Here is a 24,372-nt window from a genome sequence, read left to right as displayed (position 1 = left end):
CACTACCCTCACCACTACCACCAATCACCACTACCATCATCACTACCACCAATGTAGGTCACCAGTTATGGGGCCACATTATCTGGGTCACTACCTCCTCCTCCTGCATTATTTCAACACCTCCAATAATTTGTGTCTGCTCCTCTTGACAACTGCCTCGTGACCACCGCAATATAGCCAACAGGTACATGGATTTATTATACCTGTGGCTATATTACAAGGGTTAAAATATATATCTCTGTATATGTATGTTTGTGAAATATATATAGCCAACGAGATAAGATGTTTGAGGAGAAAGTATAAATATTTTTTCTTCTGTATTTCGTGAAAAGTTTTGGCCAAATGTCAAGGTGGGTGTGAGGATGCTGCGGGGGAGGTGTGTGAGGGGGAGGTGGGTGAGGGGAGGGGTGAGGGGAGGGTGGGTGGGAGGGGGAGGGTGGGTGGAGGGGAGGGTGGGTGAGGGGGAGGTGGGGTGAGGGGGAGGTGTGGGTGGGGTGGGGAGGTGTGTGAGGGGGTGAGGGGAGGTGTGAGGGGAGGTGGGTGAGGGGAGGTGGGGGAGGGTGGAGGGGGAGGGTGTGTGGAGGGGGAGGTGTGTGAGGGGGAGGTGTGTGAGGGGGAAGTGAGGGAGGTGTGTGAGGGGGGAGGTGTGTGTGAGGGGGAGGTGTGTGAGGGGGAGGTGGGTGAGGGGAAGTGTGTGTGAGGGGGAGGGTGTGTGAGGGGGAAGTGTGTGTGTGAGGTGGGGAGGTGTATGGGGAGACCACTTAACAAGATATATAGCCCTCGTCTTTTAATAATTTCTTTAACTAACGTCAGACGCCTTTATTCAGCTCGGAGGGGGACACCACACACAACGGGTTAGCAAAATAATGACTTTCAGCCCAGCTCACACAAAATATGACCTCACACCAACAGAAACACTTATTATGTATGAAATTTTTTTTATTACGCATGAACAAGAGCTATGAGATCCCCCGACCGACCCGACCCGACCCGACCCGCCCGATCATACGAGAATCAGAGGGTTGCATCACAAGGTGGGTATGACAGCTCGCATGCCTTGACAGTGTACGTCGTATATTTGTCACCTGTGATGAGTTAAAAGGTCATATCAGGGGTTGACAGCTGTTTAAGATGATATGAATTGCTATCGTATTGATTTTGGTAGTTACGTTTGTGTTGTGTTGTGTAAAGAAGACGGAGACGACTATATAGTGTATTTGGGTTCAAGAATTCAGTTGTGTTGTTATGCACGCACGCACACACAACACAACCAACACAACACCACACAACATCAGGTCATCGCTAGGCATCGTAGCGGTCGACCAGTTTTTATTCATTTCTTTTTCTGATAAATAAATTACTACCTTCAGACGCCACTACATCGCCACCTGATTGTTTGTGATATCCTCCACCTACCACACACCACACGTCACTCAGCTCTATGAATGCCTACCCTGAGAGACCTGAACAGACCGACTCTAATACCTCGGGATTTTTTTATAAGTTATGGTAATCTATGGTAATGTTGACTCCCGAACACAGGTGCGACAGATGTCATTAATAAGTGTGATTTGTGTCAGGCCGCCAAAACAAGTTGCACCTGTATATACTAACACAAGCAGCTGTACCGTCATTCACTACCAGAGTAACAGCTGTACCATCACACACACACACACACACACACACACACACACACACACACACACACACACACACACCTGTACTTTCCAGGTAGTAGACAACTATCAAGCAGGGAGGTACTACCGCCTGGGAAAATATTGGAAGCATAATAATGTGTTGTCTAATGGTGGACCCTGCTGCCATATGTGACCAAGTCCCAGGTTGTTGATCTGACTTTTTGCTTCATTTACACACAATTGCAGGGTCTCAATTGTTTCTCTTACTTTGACAACACTATATATATATATATATATATATATATATATATATATATATATATATATATATATATATATATATATATATATATATATATATATATATATATATTTCCCGTTTCTCACTTTTGATCTTTTTTTCGTTTTTTTATTTATTTGTGGTTCTTTATTATTATTATTATTATTATTATTATTACATTTTCGCCCCCAGGCCCCAATGTGGATCAGTGACCTGTGCCCGGGTGGGCTAATCCCCGTAAAAAAAATCAAACAGCTGGAACACGTGTTACTCCAACCACACAGAATGCCAACTACCCCCAACACCTTATACCAACCCCCAGTTACCTCTGTCATTCGAGTTCTTGACACTTCACCACACATTGTCAACTGCCCCCACAGCCCCCTCCCCACTACCAGCCCCCTCCAGATGCCTCCTCCTGACCCATTTCTCTCACAATTGAGGTCACTCAGGCTGACCCAACTTCTGCTTAAACATTTCTGGTGTAAAATATCGATAAAAGTTTGTGTAATACTTTCCTATAATTTTCCTTCGTTTCTTTTTTTTTCCCTTTCTTCCTTCTCCGTATTTCTTCAACAACTAGATGGGGATCATAGCCGCTGAGTCAGAACACTGTAGCCTCAATAAGAAAGGGGTGTTGTGTATAAACGGACGGCCAAACGAGCGGACGGACGGACGGAAATCAAGACGACTTTAATCTGACTTTCTCTGACGACCACAACAATAACAAGGTTGGTAGTGAAGGTCAGCAAGTCCACCACCCCCGCGACCTGACCAGTCCAGGGCGCCATAACTCGGGGCAATAACGACAAAATATTGATTATTAAATTCCTATGAGGTCTCCTTGTGATATATCCACGCACTAAGTTTGACGAAAATCTTTCATTATATGTGTGAAAGTTAAGAGCGTTCACAACTCAACACACAGATGGAAAAACATACATTCGAGTCTGACAGAACTTGGAAATTTATCTACACAGAAACGTCAACAGTGGTTAAACCTTAATAAAAAAAGGGGCAGTGTTTACATCATGTCTAGATGTCAGAACAATCTATCACACCACACTATTTCAGGAGTCACTTAGATAAACTATAAAGTAAAAAAAGTGTTTATACATCCCTAAAGTGGTACCAATGACTCGCCATCTTTAAACTTTTAAGTAAACAACTGTGATGCTTCAGTCAGGTTGGGTGAATGACACTGAATACTGGCGAGGACACACACACACACACACACACACACACACACACACACACACACACACACACACACACACACACACACACGCACACGCACACCACCTTCCAAAGTCCCAAAATCAATCACTAACTTAAAAACCTCTTGTTAAACCACAACAAAGATTAAACCAACAAAAGAGAACAACCACAAGGCGTCCTCTACCAGCTGCGCCACAAAAACCCTCAATAAGCGCTCCAACAAACTGCAAGATGGTGACGACGCCACAAGGGGTTTCAAAGTGCTCAGGAAAAAACACTTAAGAACACTTCTTCACTCAACTACAAATCTCCTTCAGCCTTTTACCGACGACACAACAAAAAACTTAACAACAGAGAAAAACATTATGTAGTTACCTGATTTACCTCTAATCTCTTGGACCACCTCAAGGATTAGGCCCCCCAGCTTATATCACCCGATGATTAGACACCCCCCATACTAACCTAACCTAGCCAAACCAAACCTAACCTAGCCTAACCTATCCTGCTGTCATATATCCACATTCCAAGTTTGGCAGAAATCCGTCGTTCTTTCTCCATGTTACTGTGTTGACAACTCCCAGGCGGACGGACGGATGAACGGACCCACACAAACACCTTTGATGAACCCGGCGTGCATTCCCAAGCTCATTCCCGGGACAAGAGAGGATAAAAGTCTCTCAAAATGCATGAACATACCATGAGGACCTGACATCAGTTCTTAGTGCCCAGCCAAGACCCTTGATGGCCGTGGGAGCCCCACATGAGGACCCTCGACCCAAATCCGGGCAAGTGTCTGATTGAGACCTCGCGAGAAGGCCAAGGCTGGCCAGTCTGTATTGGCCACCAAGTTCATGGCAACACAGAGATGGTAGGAACGGGTCACAGCAAGGCACTCGGCCACACCGTTAGCCTCTCACCCTCCCCTCCTCTCTTACTGTATGTTAAGTCTGTGTTTAGTTGGTTAACGTTAATGTATGCAAGTTATGGTAAAGATTAAGTTAGATTAAGCCGAGTTGAATTAGATTAGGTTAGGTAAAGTTGGGCTGAATTGGATTTGATTACATTAGGTTACGTTAAGATAGGCTAGGTTAGGTTAGAACATAAGGAGTCTGCAATAGGCCGGTTGGCCTGTGCATGGCAGCTCCTGTCGAGAGTTACAACCACTCTCTACCGTCCATGAATCTATCCAGCCTCCTTTTAAAACTTTCCAGCATCCAATCACTTACTACAAAGTTGCTAAGCTTGTTCCACCCATCTACCACCCTATTTGTGAACCAGTTTCTTCCTATCTCCGTAAACCTAAACTTATCCAACTTAAATCCGTTGCTACGTGTCCTATCCTGCTCGAATATTATAAGAACTTTATCTATGTCGCGTTTATTGATTCCTTTCACCCACTTAATACTTTTATCATATCTCCCCGCACTCTTCGTCTTTCTAGGGAATGCAAGTTTAGTTTCTTTAATCTATTTTGATATGGAAGGTTTCTAAGTCCCGGAATCATTTTCGTCATTCTTCGCTGCACCAGAACTGAACAGCATAATCGAGGTGCGGCCTGACTAGCGCAAGATATAGTTGCAATAAGACCTCCGGACTCTTATTATTTACAATTGTAGATATAAAACCTAATACTCTGTTTGCCTTATTTCGAACATTAACGCACTGTTTTCTAGGCCGTAGGTCCGGGCTAACAAGTACCCCTAGGTCTCTTTCATAAGTCGACTTCTCTAGGTTGATGTTGTTAAGGCTGTATACATTGACAGTATTTGTTCTTCCAATATTAAGTACGCTGCACTTACTGGTGTTAAATATCATTCGCCATTTTTCTGACCACTCTTGCAGTTTATTTAAATCCTCCTGTAGTGCATTTGCATCCTGCCCTGAATTAAACTGCCGCCCTATTTTGGTGTCATCCGCAAACTTGCTTATGTCACTGCTGATCCCAGTACAGTATCTAGATCGTTTCTGTAGATTATGAACAAGAGTGGGCCCAGTACTGACCCCTGGGGAACCCCACTGGTTACACGGCCCCACTCAGATTTAACACCATCTCCGCTGACCCTCTGTGTTCTATCGGTGAGCCATGATTTTATCCAATTTAAAACTTTCCCCTCGATACCATGAGGTTAGGTTAGGTTGTTAGATTACATTAGGTTAAGTTAGGTTAGGTTAAGTTATTTATCCTCGTGTGATATCGAAACAATACCAGTCTTACTAGCTGGCTACGGCATCAACTCGCGATGATGACGACGAGCGACAACAACGCCTCGCGCTACTGTGTGTTGTCCTGGCATTGTTTTACCGCCAGGTTTGGTTTTAAGAGGATCATTAGGTCGGATCTGCTAACAAGTAAACCCTAGACTTCGAACCTACAGAGTCAAACTACCCTCTACCCCACCCTCCTCCTCGGACCCGAAGTGAGCAGCCTCAAGGATGACCCCAGAGTAGTGACAGGTCGAATTAGACCCCAGTTCTAATTGGTCCATAACCTGATGTACAGTAAGCTAACCAGATCTGACCATAGAGGTTGACAAAGGCCGATTCTACCCCCAGTGGCACCCTCGTCTTAAAGACCCCAGTAGGACTCAAGGTGACCGACCCTCTCATAACACCCCAGGAGGTTCCTTCTCTCCACAATACACTGTGGTGACTCCATCCTCGTCCTCCTCCTTCAAACACCGCCATCCTACGTGTTCTCCCGGCAGCTAACATGACCTGGTTTTGAATTTTGCCACGTACAGCGGCTAGTTTATTGTGCACCCCTAATCATCCTGTGAGCGTTAGCGCAGAAGGATTACAGAGTAGTGGTCACAAAGGGTGTGTACTGTGTATAACAGACCCCAGTGGTCAGGATATTATGGCACTGAATGTTAGAGTATTTCAATTACATTGTTTGTTTAGTTCTATACATAGAGGTTGACTTTAACCCAAACTGCGTGAGACCTGGAGGAGGTGCTGGAGGTGTGTGGGTCATATCCATGTAACCTTCAGGCCGCCTCCCCCACTGACGCCCACTTTTTGCCGCCACAAACTATCCCTGACTTTCTCTCTTGCCTCTGATATAAACTTCCAGTTTTTGTAGTTTCTGTGCACATATCAGGGCAATATGGAGTTGCCTCCACTGGAGATAGAGTGACATTAACAGTGCTGGGCGTGGATAGTAATGGCGTGTGTGAGGTCCTGTTTCACCTTGGGTAGTGACATCTCACACTGATGCAAGATCCTACAGTAAACATATATACTTTCTCTTAACAGTCGTCTAATAACATGTACTTAACGAAGGTCTAATTTCTTGTGAAATTAATCACAGGGTCTTCATTACTGACGGTCATCAATCGCAGTGACAGATACAGTTTAGTTCTGGAACAAAATCTTCCTTTACTTTATCATATAAACATTATTTCTGGACCGTAGTTAAGATGTAAACATATTTGTAATAATTTCCTCACCCAGAGTGGCTGTAGTTTGTCCCATTTGTTTAAGGATTTACAATACTGCGCGGCCTTGACCCTTGGTGCCCGGCCTCAGTGTCAAGACCTGACTGAATTACTCAGAATAGGCAAACTGTACTCCAAGCTTTGCCAATAAATTTTTTGCCTCTACCTCAACATTTAGTAACTATGTTCTTACACCTACAGTCAGCTAGTCAGCGACATTTTTTCACCTAACCTAACCCGGTAAGGACATTCTCACATCTACAGCACAGTTAAAAGGAGTATCCAGTCATTCAACTACAGTGAATTCACGCCGGGGAGGAGGCTGGGCCAGACGCGAAGCAGCTAGTTCCTGCTGACCCACATATCACCACCATCATATTTGGATATCGAAGGAGAACAACCTATATGTACAAATCTGCTGCAACATGTGTGGCTCTCAGGTGTGTTGAGTGAGTATCACAGTGTTGCAAGCACCCGAGAGGCTCTTAATGCATAGTTGTGGTGGTCGTGACTGGCCGAAGACAACCTTGACACAGTGCCGTTTAAGTTACAGGGAAGAGGAGGGTCAGCTGCATTGCCACACCAAATACGGTATTCCTGGATGATGGAACGTTGCCTCGTATGGTCAGTGATATACAGTTAACCCAAGACAACCGTTAACATGAGCCAAACGAGTATTATTTTAAAGGAACGAGAGATAAAGAAAGAGAGAGAGGACTGGAGGAGAGGGAGGAGGAAGAGGAGAGGGAGGATGAAGAGGAGAAGGGAGATAAGAGAGGGTGAGGATAACAAGTGAGAGGGTCGGGAGAGTGATGGGGGAGATAAGGTCAGGCTCAACCCCTCGTCACAAAAGGTTCTCCGAGTGTTATACAGAGGGGAGGCTGTTGGCATAGCAACCCACCCACCTTCTTCCCTCACCATACAACCTGTCCGACCCCATGAAGGTGAAGATGACCTGAAGGTGACCTGAAGGATGAAGTTTATGTTACAGGTCACACAGAACGGCCAAATCATAAACCACTAATCTCCACTACAGCGAAGCAAATAGTGGTGGTCAACTCCTATAACCACCAGGTCAAACATCACTATCCACATAGTCGAAAGGTAAAGGTCAGGTCAGCTAAAGGTCATGTCAGTCATATTAGTTACTGGCCCATGACCCCCCCCCCTCAAAAAAAAAATCATTGCTCTTAATAAGACATCTATACAAACAACAATACCGTCATGGGTCAGAGGCTTAACAGCCACTAAGAACAGAGTCGAAAGCAAAAGGTCGAGTTATTTGGTTCGAAATTAAAGGTCAGAACAGGGATCAGTTAAATACAGGTCACACACCGAAGGTCACAGAAGAAACATAGGTCATGGGGGATAATAATGACCACCAGTTAGTAATTCAAGACACTAAGCACAGGTCATATACTTCAAAAGTCAACATGGGGGGGGGGGGCAGTTCATTTTGGTCACAGGTAAGAAACAGTCACAGCTCACAAGTGGGAACAATAACTCGTTACGGTTATAGGTGAAAGGTGAGTGAATCACCAGAAGGTCACAGTGACTCAAGTAGTGCTGGGGTCAATAAAGGTCAAACGTCAAGGACAAGTACGTCATCTTTTCCTTTCGTTCAGTGTTACTCTTTTTCTCTCTATCAACATAAAACCACAACATCAACAATTTAGATGAAAGAAAAAATCCCAAATTCACATAAAAATTAGCCACCCCAGCTAATTTCACTTGATAATTAACCACCTTAATGCTACAGTGGTGGGGTTAGGTTAGGGTGGTTAATTATAAGGTGAAATAAGTTGGGGGGGGGGGGAATAATAATCATGCGATCCAAAACCAGCTGGTAGTTTTTGGTACGTCGCCCTCGAGAGACGTAGAGTGAGGGGGCGATATGATCGAGGTGTGTAAATGGAAGTCAGGGTTGAACAAAGGTGATATAACAAAGGTACTCAAACTATCCAACCAGGAGAGAACTCGTAGCTCTGGTTTTAAATTAGACAAATTTAGATTTAGGCGCGAAATAGGTAAACTTTGGTTTGGAAATAGAGTAGTGGACGAGTGGAACAAGTTACCAAACATAATCATTAACTCGAATACGCTGGATAGCTTCAAATATAGGTTGGATGGACGTACTGTATGAACGATAGGGGTTGGGTGTAAACGGGACTGCCCAGTAAGGACCAATAGGCTATTCTTACGTTCTTATAACGCGTTCATATCATGTCGCAAACCAGTTCTAACTCAATCATCTCACACACACTGTCAACACCCACTATCCAAAGGCATAAAACATCTAAACAATACCGCCTGATTAGTTCTCATAAACCGTGACGTCGCTACTGACAAATTTAGTGCCCTTGATTGGTTCTCAGGGCCAGGAGTGGATGTCACGGTTGATACATTTGTAAACATTACCCCGTGCTTCATAATTGCGTTAACTTTGTCATGGATTAGGTTAAGTTACGACAAGTTTAAGTTATGAGGAGTTAGGTTACGGAAATTTAAGTCAGATTAGGTTGTCAAGATATCTTAAGCTTAGATGCTATGAAGTTTTAAGTTAGGTTAGGTTAGGATAGATTTTACCAGAGACATCTCAAAAAGGATTACGGGGAAGTTATAAAGGGTGTTTCTCAGACCTGGTATCGGGCGTGGTGTGGGGCTGGTATCGGGCGTGGTCTGGGGGCGGTATCGGGCGTGGTGGGGGCGGTACCGGGCGTGGTGTGGGGCTGGTATCGGGCGTGGTGGGGGCATCGGGGCGTGGTGTGGGGCGGTATCGGGCGTGGTGTGGGGCGTATCGGGCGTGGTGTGGGGGGCGGTATCGGGCGTGTGGGGCTGGTATCGGGCGTGGTGTGGGGCTGGCTGTAAGGTAAGATGGGTCATGCTGGGACACGATTGGACTTATTGTAAAAGTTAAGTGTGATGGTGAAGGAGCCGGAGCTGAGGTAGAAGGTATACCCCAAGAGGCCCCGCCCATACCCACCCTGATCCCCGCCATACCCACCACCCTGCCCCCCCCGCCCCCCACCCACCCTGATCCACACACCTACCCCCTCCAATACCACCACCCCACCTACGCCCTACCACACACTGCCCCCCAACACACCTCAAGCAATACTATACAACAGGTTTAAGGCATACAATAATATACAATACCTTAATGACAATATACAGCTACCTGGGCCTTTAAATCATGGTAATAAATACAGGTGTAGTGTAGAGTGAGTGTGTGTGTGTGTGTGTGTATGTGTGTGTGTGTGTGTGTGTGTGTGTGTGAATGTGTGTGTGTGTGTAAAAGCCATTTAACTTTAACACTGTGCACACCTCACTACCACAACACTACTAGTAGTCAGGGGTGAGGCATCAAGTGACCGTCCAGACCATAACAAAGGAGCTGGAGACAAGGAGGAAGGAGAGGGGGGGGGGAAGAATGAGGGGAGGAGAGAAGGGAGGGAAAAGGAGCGAAGGGGGAAGGCGAGAAATAGGGGGAGAGAGAAGGGAGGGGGAGGAGCGAAAGAGGGTGAGAGAAGTAAGGGAGGGGGGGGGGGAAGAGGAGAAAGGGTCAAATCAAAGTCTAAAGGTTTCTCTTCTTCCTCTCAGTCGTGGAAATGTCAAGGCTGAGTCAAGCGAGCCGTCTACACACAGTCTCCAGGTTACAGGATTCTTGTGTGTTCATGAGTCAATTTCAATGTTATAGAACGTAGCTAAGCGATCTTGCATTTGTACTATAAGTCACACGCAGTGGTTAGGTATACAGGCGTAAAATATGACCAAATCTGACTCGGGCGTTCGTCTGGTGGTGCAGGCTACTCGAGTCCCCAGTAACAGATAAAGACCCAAAACGATACAACTCTTCACCTGTAAGTTTGTGTTTCCAGGAGTAATAATTGACGCAGGTGTACACAGGGTCTCAAGACTACCACTGATGATGTTGGTAATACATTATAAATTACACCACCATAATAAATGTATCACCGGGTATATCGCTGGTACATTGGTGTTATATTGGTGTAATTTATAAGATACATCCTCTCCCTCTCAGTTCATAATATATTACAGACGGGGGATAACCTATTCTAATGCAGGAATGTCGATAATAAACACAAGAGTTACAACATCGTCTCGGGCCACACCTGAGTAAATACGCCACACCTCTCACACACCGCCACGTATAAAAACAGCGCCAGTACGAGCGATCATCAATGCCTGGTTTTCCTCTCATTCCTACAAACGGTAATCTTTTCAAAATTACGCCAGACTTAGCTTTCACCCGCCTTCTACACACACACACACACACACACACACACACACACACACACACACACACAGGAGGTCAGAAGGGTTAAGACGAGGACACCTTCTTGATCGTGGGCGCTAAGATCTATACAACTTAATGTGTTAATAGTATATAATGAAAACGTAATTAGGATAACTCTTACGTACATACATATAGACAGATAGGTAGACAGGTATACAGGTGTCTCCGTATACTGTCACTTTTGTAGGTTCATGGTAAAGTGGCCTTGTTATACTCTCGCCCTCACCTGGAGACCCTGACCTATACCTGTCTCTCTCACCACCATCACCACAACCACTAACCATTAGTTATCCCCATCATTAACCACCACAACCACCATTACTACTACTACTACTACTACCATTACTTTCTCAATCATTACCACCATCACCGCCACTACTACTACTACTACTACTACTACTATTACTACTACTACTACTACTGCAATTTCTATTATTATTACAACTATTACAATCACCATCTCACAAAACCATACCAAACCAAAAATGATCTAATCTAACCTGACCTGACCTGACCTGACCTGACCTAACCTAACCTCTTCTATTATAAACTACAATACTAACAAATTCTAAGAAAACTTCACTTCAAAATCACGACCTTAAAAAGCAAACACTTGTTGTCATCATGGAAACAAGGTTGTAAAAGGGTCAAACTACTCGCGGTTTTTTGTTGTATAAAGACATATTAAAAGTTCCTCATTTTCTTTATTATTTTCTTTTGTTTCTTTTTATTATTAGTTTCCTATATCTCTTTCTTCCATCTTCGTCCTCTTGTTCTGGTTATCTCATTTTTCTTCCTCTTTCTTTATCTTTGAGTGTTTCCTTCTCATTCTTCTTTATTTTATCTGTATTCTTCCTCCTCCTGCTTCCTTCCTGCATGTTACTTTCTCTTCTCATCTATGCCTCCTCCCCATTCTTCTTCACCCCCCCCCCTCCCTCTCTCTCTCTCTCTCTCTGGTGCTTCTTCCTCGAGCAACACCTTCCTCATCAGGTGAAGTAAATTTGGTTACCTTCCTGCTGTGTCCCGAATATTGCTATACCTCACCTCACCTCACCTCACCTTACCTGTTTGTGTGTTGACCCTCCTGAACCCGATATTGTGGCGCTACGACTTACCCTGCGCCATTAACCCAGGTATTTAACCCTTTACCTTGCACCAATAAAAATACACACCAAAGCCTTTTTTTACGGGGATTAATCCACCTGGGCACAGTTCACCGACCTGGGGGGGGTAAATAATAATAATAAAAGATAATAAATAATAATAATAACATTAAAACAAATAAAGGAATGAACACAATAAAACATATCAAGAGTGCGAAACAACATAGGAGTCGTTCAGAATCATCCCCCAGGGAAATTTAATTTTGTGGTCTCACTGAGTGAGGCCGGATCTGACCTGACCTCACGGCTTCACCTGACCTGAAGGCTGGAGTTTAGGTTTAGGAGGAAGATAGGAAGGAACTGGTTCACAAATAGGGTGGTGGGCGAGTGGAACAAGCTTAGCAACTTTATGGTAAGTGCGGGAACGCTGGGAAGTTTTAAAAGGAGGCTAGATAGATTCATGGATGATAGAGTGGTGGTAACTCTCGACAGGAGCTGCCATGCACAGGCCAACCGGCCAATTGCAGACTCCTTATTTTCGTATGTTCTTATGTACTAGTCCTCCTCCTCCTCCGCCTACTACTAGTCCTCCTCCTCCTCCACCTACTACTAGTCCTCCTCCTCCTCCACCTACTACTAGTCCTCCTCCTCCTCCGCCTACTACTAGTCCTCCTCCTCCTCCGCCTACTACTACTAGTCCTCCTCCTCCTCCGCCTACTACTAGTCCTCCTCCTCCTCCGCCTACTACTACTACTAGTCCTCCTCCTCCTCCACCTACTACTAGTCCTCCTCCTCCTCCGCCTACTACTAGTCCTCCTCCTCCTCCGCCTACTACTAGTTCTCCTCCATCTCCACCATCTTCCTCCCGCGCTAACTCCCCCTACACACCACCATCACCACTACACCTTCCCCTCTCTCCCTCTCGGCACCATACCCATATACTAGTGGTGTGGGTTGTCTCTAGGGCGTGTCACTGACATTAGTTGCACCACTTCACATTCAACCACCACCTTCCCCGCTCTCAAAGGTACCCGGGTAAATAGTCCCCCCCCCCCCCATAAAAGGTTAAACACTAATTGTTCACTCACTGCCTGGCTACGACACAAAGATGAATACCGGGATACTACAACGTTCGTAAATTAAGGGACCACCACGCTAAACTTGGGAGAGAGAGAGAGAGAGAGAGGTGGGGGGAGAGCAGTGTGTGCGGGTGTGCAACTCGCCGAGATGTTATGCACATACACACCTCGTCCAAGACCTGCATTTGAAGAATTAATTTCGTTATTCTGCTTTACGGTGTGTTGGTGCGTCTCTCTCTCTCTCTCCTATAAATCAATATTCACTCACTTCAAGTCAATTCTCCTTCACGTCGTGTCAGATATCTCCAGCCATTGTCCCCATCAGCCGTTATAAGTGAACACATCAAGCAGTTCAACGCGGCACTGAACGCGTCAACACAAGGGTGCTTTCCATCAACGACACATGAAGGGTGAGCATTATTTCGCCTTTTTTTTCTTTTCATTATTTTTTATTTGGTTAACAATCTTGTAGGTAGTGTGGGTGATTTTTTTTAAAGGGATTCTATCATATTAATGCTATACAACCACACAAACTTGACTATAACATTGAATATCTTCCCCATCAACAAGATCTTCAGCACTTATGGTTCTCAGTGACGGTGAGAAAACCCCTCTTGTCAGGGCTACCAACCTAACTGTTGCACGTAACTTCTTTATTTTTCAGTCATCCAGACCCAGTGATAACTCCATAGCTATATTAAGAAAACACTATGTACAGTAGGTGGCAATAATAATAATAATAATAATAATAAAAATGATAATAATAATAACGATATGATGATAATAATAACAATAAAAATAATAATAATAATAATATTAATAATAATAATAATAATAACGATCATGATGATAATAATAATATTTATAATAATGAAAAGTACACACACACACACACACACATATATATATATATATATATATATATATATATATATATATATATATATATATATATATATATAATAATTCAATAATAACAATAATAATAATAATAATAAGTAATTAAGTAAACGCATAAATAAATAAACAAACACACATACATAAAAATCACAGAAAAAAATAAAATAATAACCAACAACAATAAAACAAAATAACACTAAAATATGATTATCCAGCCTCACCCAACACAAGACCTCAAGACAAAGACGTTTAGCCCTGAGACACACACACACACACACACACACACACACACACACACTGTTTACATTACTATGATGCCTTTATATCGACAGTGGCTCCCGGCTCAGTGTTGTGTGGCGGTGGATCACGGGGGTAAACAAGACCTCAAGAGAACGCATAGGGAATAATACAAGATAAATGGAGGAAGTGAGAAAAGGGTTAATAAGGGTTAATATCTATGTGTTTATATGGGAGATGTGTGACTACTAGCCAGGTAATTGATGTGTAAATGCGCTAATAAAACATTTTCCTTAATAAACACCCCACTCATTTACCCACTACACACCTTCCGTACACCCACCAACCACACACCACACACCCATCCACCCACACTCTGGCCGCGGATGCAAAACTCTCTCCATCCAAACACCACTCAGGATAATCCCGCCATCACTAAGGAAAAATATTTACAGAAAAAACCCGGCGGGCCTAAGACGATTATATCAACGGTGGTGACCATTTATAGGCTATTGTGGAGGTATAGGGGGAGGCTGGTACTGCCTTATGTACTAGTGAAGGAGAGAGGTTGATGGACGGGGAAGGTGACCTCTTGTGGCTGTTTACCTTAGATATTCCTCGTAAGCTTAAATGTGTATACTGCAAATGGTTGACCTGAGCTACAGCAGAATAATACAAAATATGTAATGATTAGACCCAAAGATTACTGTAACTCACTACGTTTATTTAGTGTTCCTTGGGAGACAAAATTCAAGGAAAGAATCGCCGGGGAAAACAAACCATCGTAATATTGTTTGGTTTAGCCAAGTAAAGAAGAAAAGAACCAGTAATATTTGTTACTGAACAAGTACAAGAACACATTTGAGCGCTGAGTGATTTTAGTGACCGCGCTACATAGACTACGGGGTGTAAACTCAAGATAACACCAACTTGGAGTTCGGGCGGAACAGCTTACCAGTGAGGTCCCCTTCAGAGGCCGGTCCCTCACCTGTGTCACCTGGCAGGTGAGTCACCAGGTGGGGAACCATCACCTGTTGGGGGCGAGGAGAGAGGGAGAGAAGCCACACTAGCACCTTTTAACCAACACTATTTTGGGAAGGTTCAATAAATTATGAAACATCGCCTGGGAGGGTCCGTCTGGCGGGCGTCTGGCGTAGGGGAAGGGGAGTTTCCTGCCTGTTTGCTCAAAGTGGCTCAGGTACACGCCAGGCTCTGTATAAATTGTTGATGTGGGGATCTGCCCTGACTTATGTCACCTAGCCTTAACCAAACCAAATTTAATCAAACCTAACTTAAAACCTATTTTAACATGACAAACTTAACAAAACTGAACCGAAGCTAAGCTAACGTAACGTAATCTAACCTAACGACTTGCTGGTGGTGACTCAGACCTCAATATCCGTTCCTCCTCGCGCCCTCACCTCAGTGTGTCAACCAAGGAATTCAGAGTACTGTACTGGACGAGGCCGGGCACCAAGGGTCAAGGCCGGGCACCAAGGGTCAAGGCCGCACAGTATTGTAAATCATTAAACAAACGGGACAAACTACAGCCACTCTGGGTGAGGAAATTATCACAAATATGTTTACATCTTAACTACGGTCCAGTAAATAATGTTTATATTATAAGAATAAACTGTACCACCAGCCACACGTTAGCAGGCCGTCACTCGTCACTTGGCTCCTACAGTGACTATGCGAAAACCTGATACATTTTCATCATCAGAATCAAAGCACAAGGAAGAAGTGGACTACGCTCAACTAGTCATACCAGACTCCTAGTATTGTACTCCTAACTAAACAACTGAACTTCCTTATTTACTCACTGATTAACATATCCAACACCTTTATATTGTGGCAGTAAAAGTGGTCCAGTTCCTCCGCCGCACCACAACAAGGTGCAAGAGATCATAATAACACACAAACAAGTCTTATTACTCATCCTGCCTAACCATTAGTTGTGACGCGTCTATATACCAAATATGGTTACTATCTCCAGCTAACTGGTCGAGTTAGCTGGGTCGCAATTTCCGGATGAACGAACGGGCGGAAGGACGAACATACAGCCGGGCGGAAGGACGAACATACAGCCGGGCGGAAGGACGAACATACAGCCGGGCGGAAGGACGAACATACAGCCGGGCGGAAGGACGAACATACAGCCGGGCGGAAGGACAGACAAACAGCCGGGCGGAAGAACGAACGCTACCGTGGGCGGAAGGACGTGCTGGCCGGAAGGTTGTTGCCTGTGTGGGGCGGAAGGACGAACATACAGCCGGGCGGAAGGACGAACATACAGCCGGGCGGAAGGACGAACATACAGCCGGGCGGAAGGACGAACATACAGCCGGGCGAAGGACGAACATACAGCCGGGCGGAAGGACGAACATACAGCCGGGCGGAAGGACGAACATACAGCCAGACGGACAGACGAACAAACAGCCAGACGAGACAGACGAACGGGAAGCAGGCATCTAAGCCCCTCTTCCATCATGGCGGGGAACAATAAAGCATCGCACAAAAACTGTTCTGATTTTAGAGGAAAATAGAGACTGATCTGTGTGTGTAGTGGGGGTTGTCTGGGTGTAGGGGGTGTCTGGGTGTAGTGGGGGTGTCTGGGTGTAGTGGGGGTTGTCTGGGTGTAGTGGGGGGTGTCTGGGTGTAGTGGGGGGGGTTGTCTGGGTGTAGTGGGGGGTTGTCTGGGTGTAGTGGGGGGTTCTCTGGGTGTAAGGGGGTGTTCTGGGTGGTGGGGGTGTCTGGGTGTAGTGGGGGGTTGTCTGGGTGTAGTGGGGGTGTCTGGGTGTGTGGGGTGTCTGCAGTGGGGGTGTCTGGGTGTAGTGGGTGTTCGGGTGTAGTGGGGTGTCTGGGTGTAGTGGGGGTTGTCTGGGTGTAGTGGGGTTGTCTGGGTGTAGTGGGGGGTTGTCTGGGTGTAGTGGGGGTTGTCTGGGTGTAGTAGTGGCGAGGGTGTGGTCAGGGTATAGAGGTGTGTATTAACAAACTACACCTTAGGATTGTCTCTGATCTAGTTTTCCATTCTCAAGCTGTTACACACACACACACACACACACACACACACACACACACACACACACACCTTCTCTCTCTCTCTCTCTCTCCGCTAATTTCCACAAGAGTTCCGTGAAGAAATAAAAATGCCAGCATCACAAAAGCCCGCCAAACTTACCAACCCCATCTATTACTACAAAAGGTTCATGTAGCGCCGCCCTCCCCACAGTGGTGTAGAAAAGTGTATAATGGTAGAGGTTATGAGAGAAAACCGGACCTCCCATATTGCAGTTTCACGATGTGTCGGTGATGTGGCAACACTGTATCATCACACCTGGAAAAATGAGTTCGTTGACCGTTGCTACTACCACCACCACCACCACCACCACACACTACTACCCTGCACACTATCATTACCACCACCACCACCACCACCACCACCACCACTGCTACTACACCACTACCACTACTACTACTACCACACCATCACCACCCTCACTACTACTACTACCATCATTACCACCACCTCCACCTCTACCACTATTACTAATACCACCACTACCACCATCATTACACACCACTACTCATTACCACTACTACTACTACTACCACCACCACCACGACCTCTACAATTATCATAATAACAACTATCACCACCATCATAACCACTATCAACACCACCATTATTACCACTACTACTACCACCACAACAACAACCATCATCTCCTACCCAACCACAATCACCCACTCGGCAATTTCACCACAAAGATAGCACTAACCACCCCCAACTATACACCCTTAACAAAACACAAAACTCAGGAAGAACACAAAACAAACACACAAACAAAAGTAAACAAAAATAATAAAAAAACACAAATAATAAAAAAAAAAAAATCGTAAAACAAAAATCTATAACAAAAATAAATAAATGACGTCATATATAAAGGTTTCAATCATATTACAGAGGGTTTATACATATCAAAAGGTGTTAGAACCCATCGGGGAACATCATGGCCTGACAGTATTTATGTTCGGGCAACACCTGGGTACTCCCTCCCTATACACAAGGAAGCTGATTTCCTCTTCAGGACTGACACTTATACGTGACAACCATCAGCTTTTAATTAAGGGGCCTTTTACTGAGGCGGCTGAAGGATTGGGTGTGTTTATGACTGTATGGCTGTCTGTCTGTCTGTCTGTCTGTCTGTCTGTCTGTCTCTCTGTCGACTCAAAGGGCTTAAGAGAATCTAAGTTGAAATGTTTCGGGGATAGCAGCACATGCACAGGTGTGTAGGTGTGTGTGTGAGTGTACAGTACTAGTGTGCGGGTATACAACAGGTGTGGGTGTATACAACAGGTATGGGTGTATACAACAGGTGTGAGTGGTATACAACAGGTGTGAGTGTATACAACAGGTGTGGGTGGTATACAACAGACGAGGGCTATACAGGAGTGGAATAAGCAACAGGTTTGCCTGACTACAACACGACACCAATATCATGTACGGTAGTGAAGGCAGCAGAGGCAATGACGATGACTTAACTTAAATTCAGCTTGTTTTTGTGTTAATCTCAGAACACGTAAAGTCACAGGTAAGTAAAGTCACAGGTACAACACACAGGTAAGTCACAGGTAAGGTAAGTCACAGGTACAACACACAGGTAAGTCACAGGTACAACATACAGGTAAGTCACAGGTACAACATACAGGTAAGTCACAGGTACAACATACAGGTAAGTCACAGGTACAACATACAGGTAAGTCACAGGTACAACACACAGGTAAGTCACAGGTACAACATACAGGTAAGTCACAGGTACAACATACAGGTAAGTCACAGGTACAACACACAGGTAAGTCACAGGTACAACATACAGGTAAGTCACAGGTACAACACCAGGTAAGTCACAGGTACAACATACAGGTAAGTCACAGGTACAACACACACAGGTAAGTCACAGGTACAACATACAGGTAAGTCACAGGTACAAACATACAGGTAAGTCACAGGTACAACATACAGGTAAGTCACAGGTACAACACACACAGGTAAGTCACAGGTACAACATACAGGTAGTCACAGGTACAACATACAGGTAAGTCACAGGTACAACACACAGGTAAGTCACAGGTACAACATACAGGTAAGTCACAGGTACAACATACAGGTAAGTCACAGGTACAACACACAGGTAAGTCACAGGTACAACATACAGGTAAGTCACAGGTACAACATACAGGTAAGTCATAGGTACAACACACAGGTAAGTCACAGGTACAACACACAGGTAAGTCACAGTACAACATAGGTAAGTCACAGGTACAACATACAGGTAAGTCACAGGTACAACATACAGGTGAAGTCACAGGTACACACACAGGTAAGTCACAGGTACAACATACAGGTAAGTCACAGGTACAACACACAGGTAAGTCACAGGTACAACACACAGGTAAGTCACAGGTACAACACACAGGTAAGTCACAGGTACAACATACAGGTAAGTCACAGGTACAAACATACAGGTAAGTCACAGGTAAGTAAAGTCACAGGTACAACATACAGGTGTCACAGGTACAACATACAGGTAAGTCACAGGTAAGTAAAGTGCAGGTACAACATACAGGTAAGTCACAGGTACAACACACAGGTAAGTCACAGGTACAACATACACAGGTAAGTCACAGGTACAACATACAGGTAAGTCACAGGTACAACATACAGGTAAGTCACAGGTAAGAGTCACAGGTACAACATACAGGTAAGTCACAGGTACAACACACAGGTAAGCACAGGTACAACACACAGGTAAGTCACAGGTACAACACACAGGTAAGTCACAGGTACAACATACAGGTAAGTCACAGGTACAACACACAGGTAAGTCACAGGTACAACATACAGGTAAGTCACAGGTACAACACACAGGTAAGTCACAGGTACAACATACAGGTAAGTCACAGGTACAACATACAGGTAAGTCACAGGTACAACATACAGGTAAGTCACAGGAACAACACACAGGTAAGTCACAGGTACAACACACAGGTAAGTCACAGGTACAACACACAGGTAAGTCACAGGTAAGTAGCACAGGTACAACATACAGGTAAGTCACAGGTACAACATACAGGTAAGTCACAGGTACAAACATACAGGTAAGTCACAGGTACAACACACAGGTGTCACAGGTACAACATACAGGTAAGTCACAGGTACAACATACAGGTAAGTCACAGGTAGGACAAAACAGGTGTCACAGGTACAACACACAGGTAAGTCACAGGTACAACACACAGGTAAGTTCACAGGTACAAACACACAGGTAGTCACAGGTAAACATACAGGTAAGTCACAGGTACAACACACAAAGTCACAGGTACAACATACAGGTAAGTCACAGGTACAACACAGGTAAGTCACAGGTACAACATACAGGTAAGTCACAGGTACAACATACAGGTAAGTCACAGGTACAACACACAGGTAAGTCACAGGTACAACATACAGGTAAGTCACAGGTACAACATACAGGTAAGTCACAGGTACAACATACAGGTAAGTCACAGGTACAACACACAGGTAAGTCACAGGTACAACATACAGGTAAGTCACAGGTACAACACACAGGTAAGTCACAGGTACAACACACAGGTAAGTCAAGGAATAACACACAGGTAAGTCACAGGTACAACATACAGGTAAGTCACAGGTACAACACACAGGTAAGTCACAGGTACAACATACAGGTAAGCCACAGGTACAACATACAGGTAAGTCACACAGGTACAACATACAGGTAAGTCACAGGTACAACATACAGGTAAGTCACAGGTACAACACACAGGTAAGTCACAGGTACAACATACAGGTAAGTCACAGGTACAACATACAGGTAAGTCACAGGCAACATACAGGTAAGTCACAGGCAACACACAGGTAAGTCACAGGCACAAAACAGGTAGTCACAGGTACAACACACAGGTAAGTCACAGGTAAGTAAAGGTGCAACACACAGGTAAGTCACAGGTACAACAAAGATTAAGTCACAGGTACAACACACAGGTAAGTCACAGAGTACAACACACAGGTAAGTCACAGGTACAACACACAGGTAGAGTCACAGGTACAACACACAGGTAAGTCACAGGTACAACATACAGGTAAGTCACAGGTACAACACACAGGTAAGTCACAGGTACAGCACACAGGTAAGTCCTGGTACATACAGGTAAGTCACAGGTACAACATACAGGTAAGTCACAGGTACAACATACAGGAGTAAGTCACAGGTACAACACACAGGTAAGTCACAGGTACAACATACAGGTAAGTCACAGGTACAACATACACTTAAGACACAGGTACAGCACACAGGTAAGACACGGAATTTACAACACACAGGTAAGTCACAGGTACAACATGGGTAAGTCACAGGTACAACACACACAGGTAGTCACAGGTACAACACACAGGTAAGTCTGGGTACAACACACAGGTAAGTCCTGGGTACAACACAGGTAAGTCACAGGTACAACATACAGGTAAGTCACAGGTACAACATACAGGTAAGTCACAGATTGCAACATACAAGTAAGTCACAGGTACAACACACAGGTACAACACACAGGTGAAGTCACAGGTACAACATACAGGTAAGTCTGGGTACAACACACAGGTGAAGTCACGGAACAGCAGCAGGTAAAGTCACAGGTACAACACACAGGTAAGTCTGGGTACAGCATACAGGTGAAGTCCTGGGTACAACACACACAGGTAAGTCACAGGTACAACACACAGGTAAGTCACAGAACAGCATACAGGTAAGTCACAGGTACAGCACACAGGTAAGTCACAGGTACAGCATACAGGTAAGTCACAGGTACAACACACAGGTAAGTCACAGGTACAACTACAGGTAAGTCACAGGTACAACACACAGGTAAGTCTGGGTACAACACACAGGTAAGTCACAGGTACAACATACGGGTAAGTCACAATTTTAACATGCAGGTAAGTCCATGGGTGCAACACACAGGTAAGTCACAGGTACAGCATACAGGTAAGTCACAGGTACAACACACAGGTAAAGTAACATACAGGTGGAGGTGTAATCCAACTGCATATTCCGCCGCCAGCCTCCCCTTTGCAGCCACCAAACACCATAAATACCTTCCCACTACTAGCTCAGAGGAGGGGGGGAGGAGGAGATGGTGGGGGGGGTGGTGGGGGATGAAGTGGTAGTGGTGGTAGGGAGGAGGTGGTGGTGGTGGTAGGGAGGTGGTGGTGGTGGAAAGGAGGTGGTGGTGGTGGTAGGCAGGAGGTGGTGGTGGTGGTAGGAGGAGGAGATGATGGTGGGAAGGAGGTGGTGGTGGTAGGAGGAGGTGGTGGTGGAAAGGAGGTGGTGGTGGTGGGGAGGAGGAGGAATGGTGGTGGTGGTGGGGAGGAGGAGGAGTGGTGGGGTGGTGGGGAGGAGGAGGGGGTGGGGAGGAAGAGGTAGTGGTAGGGAGGAGGTGGTGGTGGAAAGGAGGGTGGTGGTGGGGAGGAGGAGGGGTGGTGGTGGTTGGGGCAGGAGGAGGAGGAGGTGAGAGGGGTGGAGGTGTTAGAGTGGGAGGGAGGAGGAAGAGGAGGTGGGAGAGAGAAGGGAGATCGTGGAGAGGAGGTAGGGGGAGGAGGAGGTAGGGAAGAGGAGGTAGGGAGGAGGTAGGGAAGAGGAGGTAGGGAGGAGGGAAGAGGAGGTAGGGGGAGGAGGAGGTGGGGGAGGAGGAGGAGGTAGGGAAGAGGAGGTAGGGGGAGGAGGAGGTAGGAGAGGAGGTAGGAGGAGGAGGGAAGAGGAGGTAGGGAGGAGGAGGTGGGGGAGGAGGAGGAGGAAGAGGAGGTAGGAGAGGAGGTAGGGAGGAGGAGGGGAGGTAGGGAAGAGGGAGGTAGGGGAGGGAGGAGGTAGGGGGAGGAGGAGGTGGGGGAGGAGGAGGAGGTAGGGAGGAGGAACCAATGTACGAACCTTGAGAATCTGATAAAACATGAAGGTAGAGAAGGGGGGACCTGGACGACTGGGTAGCGTGGGGGATGTCTGGGTAGGGTGGGGGAGATGTCTGTAGGGTGGGGGACGTCTGGTAGGGTGGGGGGACGTCTGGGCAGGGTGGGGGGGGGGATGTCTGGGTAGGGGTGGGGGATGTCTGTAGGTGGGGATGTCTGGGTAGGGTGGGGGACGTCTGGGTAGGGTGTGGGACGTCTGAGGGGTGAGGGACGTCTGGGTAGGGTGGGGGACGTCTGGTAGGGTGGAGGGACGCCGGGTAGGTGGGGGACGTCTGGGTAGGGGTGGGGACGTCTGGATGGGTGTAGGACGTCTGGATAGTGTAGGACGTCTGGATAGGTGTAGGACGTCTGGATAGGTGTAGGACGTCTGGATAGGGTGTAGACGTCTGGATAGGGTGTAGGACGTCTGGATAGGTGGGGGACGTCTGATAGGGTGTAGGACGTCTGGATAGGTGTAGACGTCTGGATAGGTGTGGGACGTCTGGAGGTGGGGACGTCTGGATAGGTGTAGGACGTCTGATAGGTGTGGGACGTCGGGTTAGGTGTGTAGGACGTCTGATAGGGGTGTAGGACGTCTGGATAGGGTGGGGGACGTCTGTAGGTGGGGGGACGTCTGGATAGGGTGTAGGACGTCGGGTTGTGTGTAGGACGTCTGATAGGGTGTGGGGACGTCTGGGTAGTGGGGACGTCTGATGGGGTGTAGGGACGTCGGTTAGGTGGGGGACGTCTGGCTAGGGGTAGGACGTCTGGATGGGGTGTGGGACGTCTGGATAGGTGGGGACGTCTGGATAGGTGGGGGACGTCGGGTAGGGGTGGGGGACGTCTGGCTAGTGTAGGACGTCTGGATGGGGTGTAGGACGTCTGGATAGGGTGAGGGACGTCTGGATAGGTGGGGGACGTCTGGCTAGGTGTAGGACGTCTGGATAGGGTGTAGGACGTCTGGATGGGGTGGTGACGTCTGGATAGGGTGTAGGACGTCTGGATAGGTGTAGGACGTTGGATAGGGTGTAGGACGTCTGATGGGGTGTAGGACGTCTGGATAGGTGTGGGAGTCTGGATGGGGTGTAGGACGTCTGGATAGGGTGTAGACGTCTGGATAGGTGTGTGGACGTTGGATAGGTGT

Source organism: Homarus americanus, unplaced genomic scaffold (assembly GCF_018991925.1).
Source record: "Homarus americanus isolate GMGI-L3 unplaced genomic scaffold, GMGI_Hamer_2.0 scaffold22250, whole genome shotgun sequence".
NCBI classification, from domain to species: Eukaryota; Metazoa; Arthropoda; class Malacostraca; order Decapoda; family Nephropidae; genus Homarus; species Homarus americanus.
The sequence above is the reverse complement of the archived record's forward strand: the minus strand, read 5'-3'. Positions refer to the sequence as shown.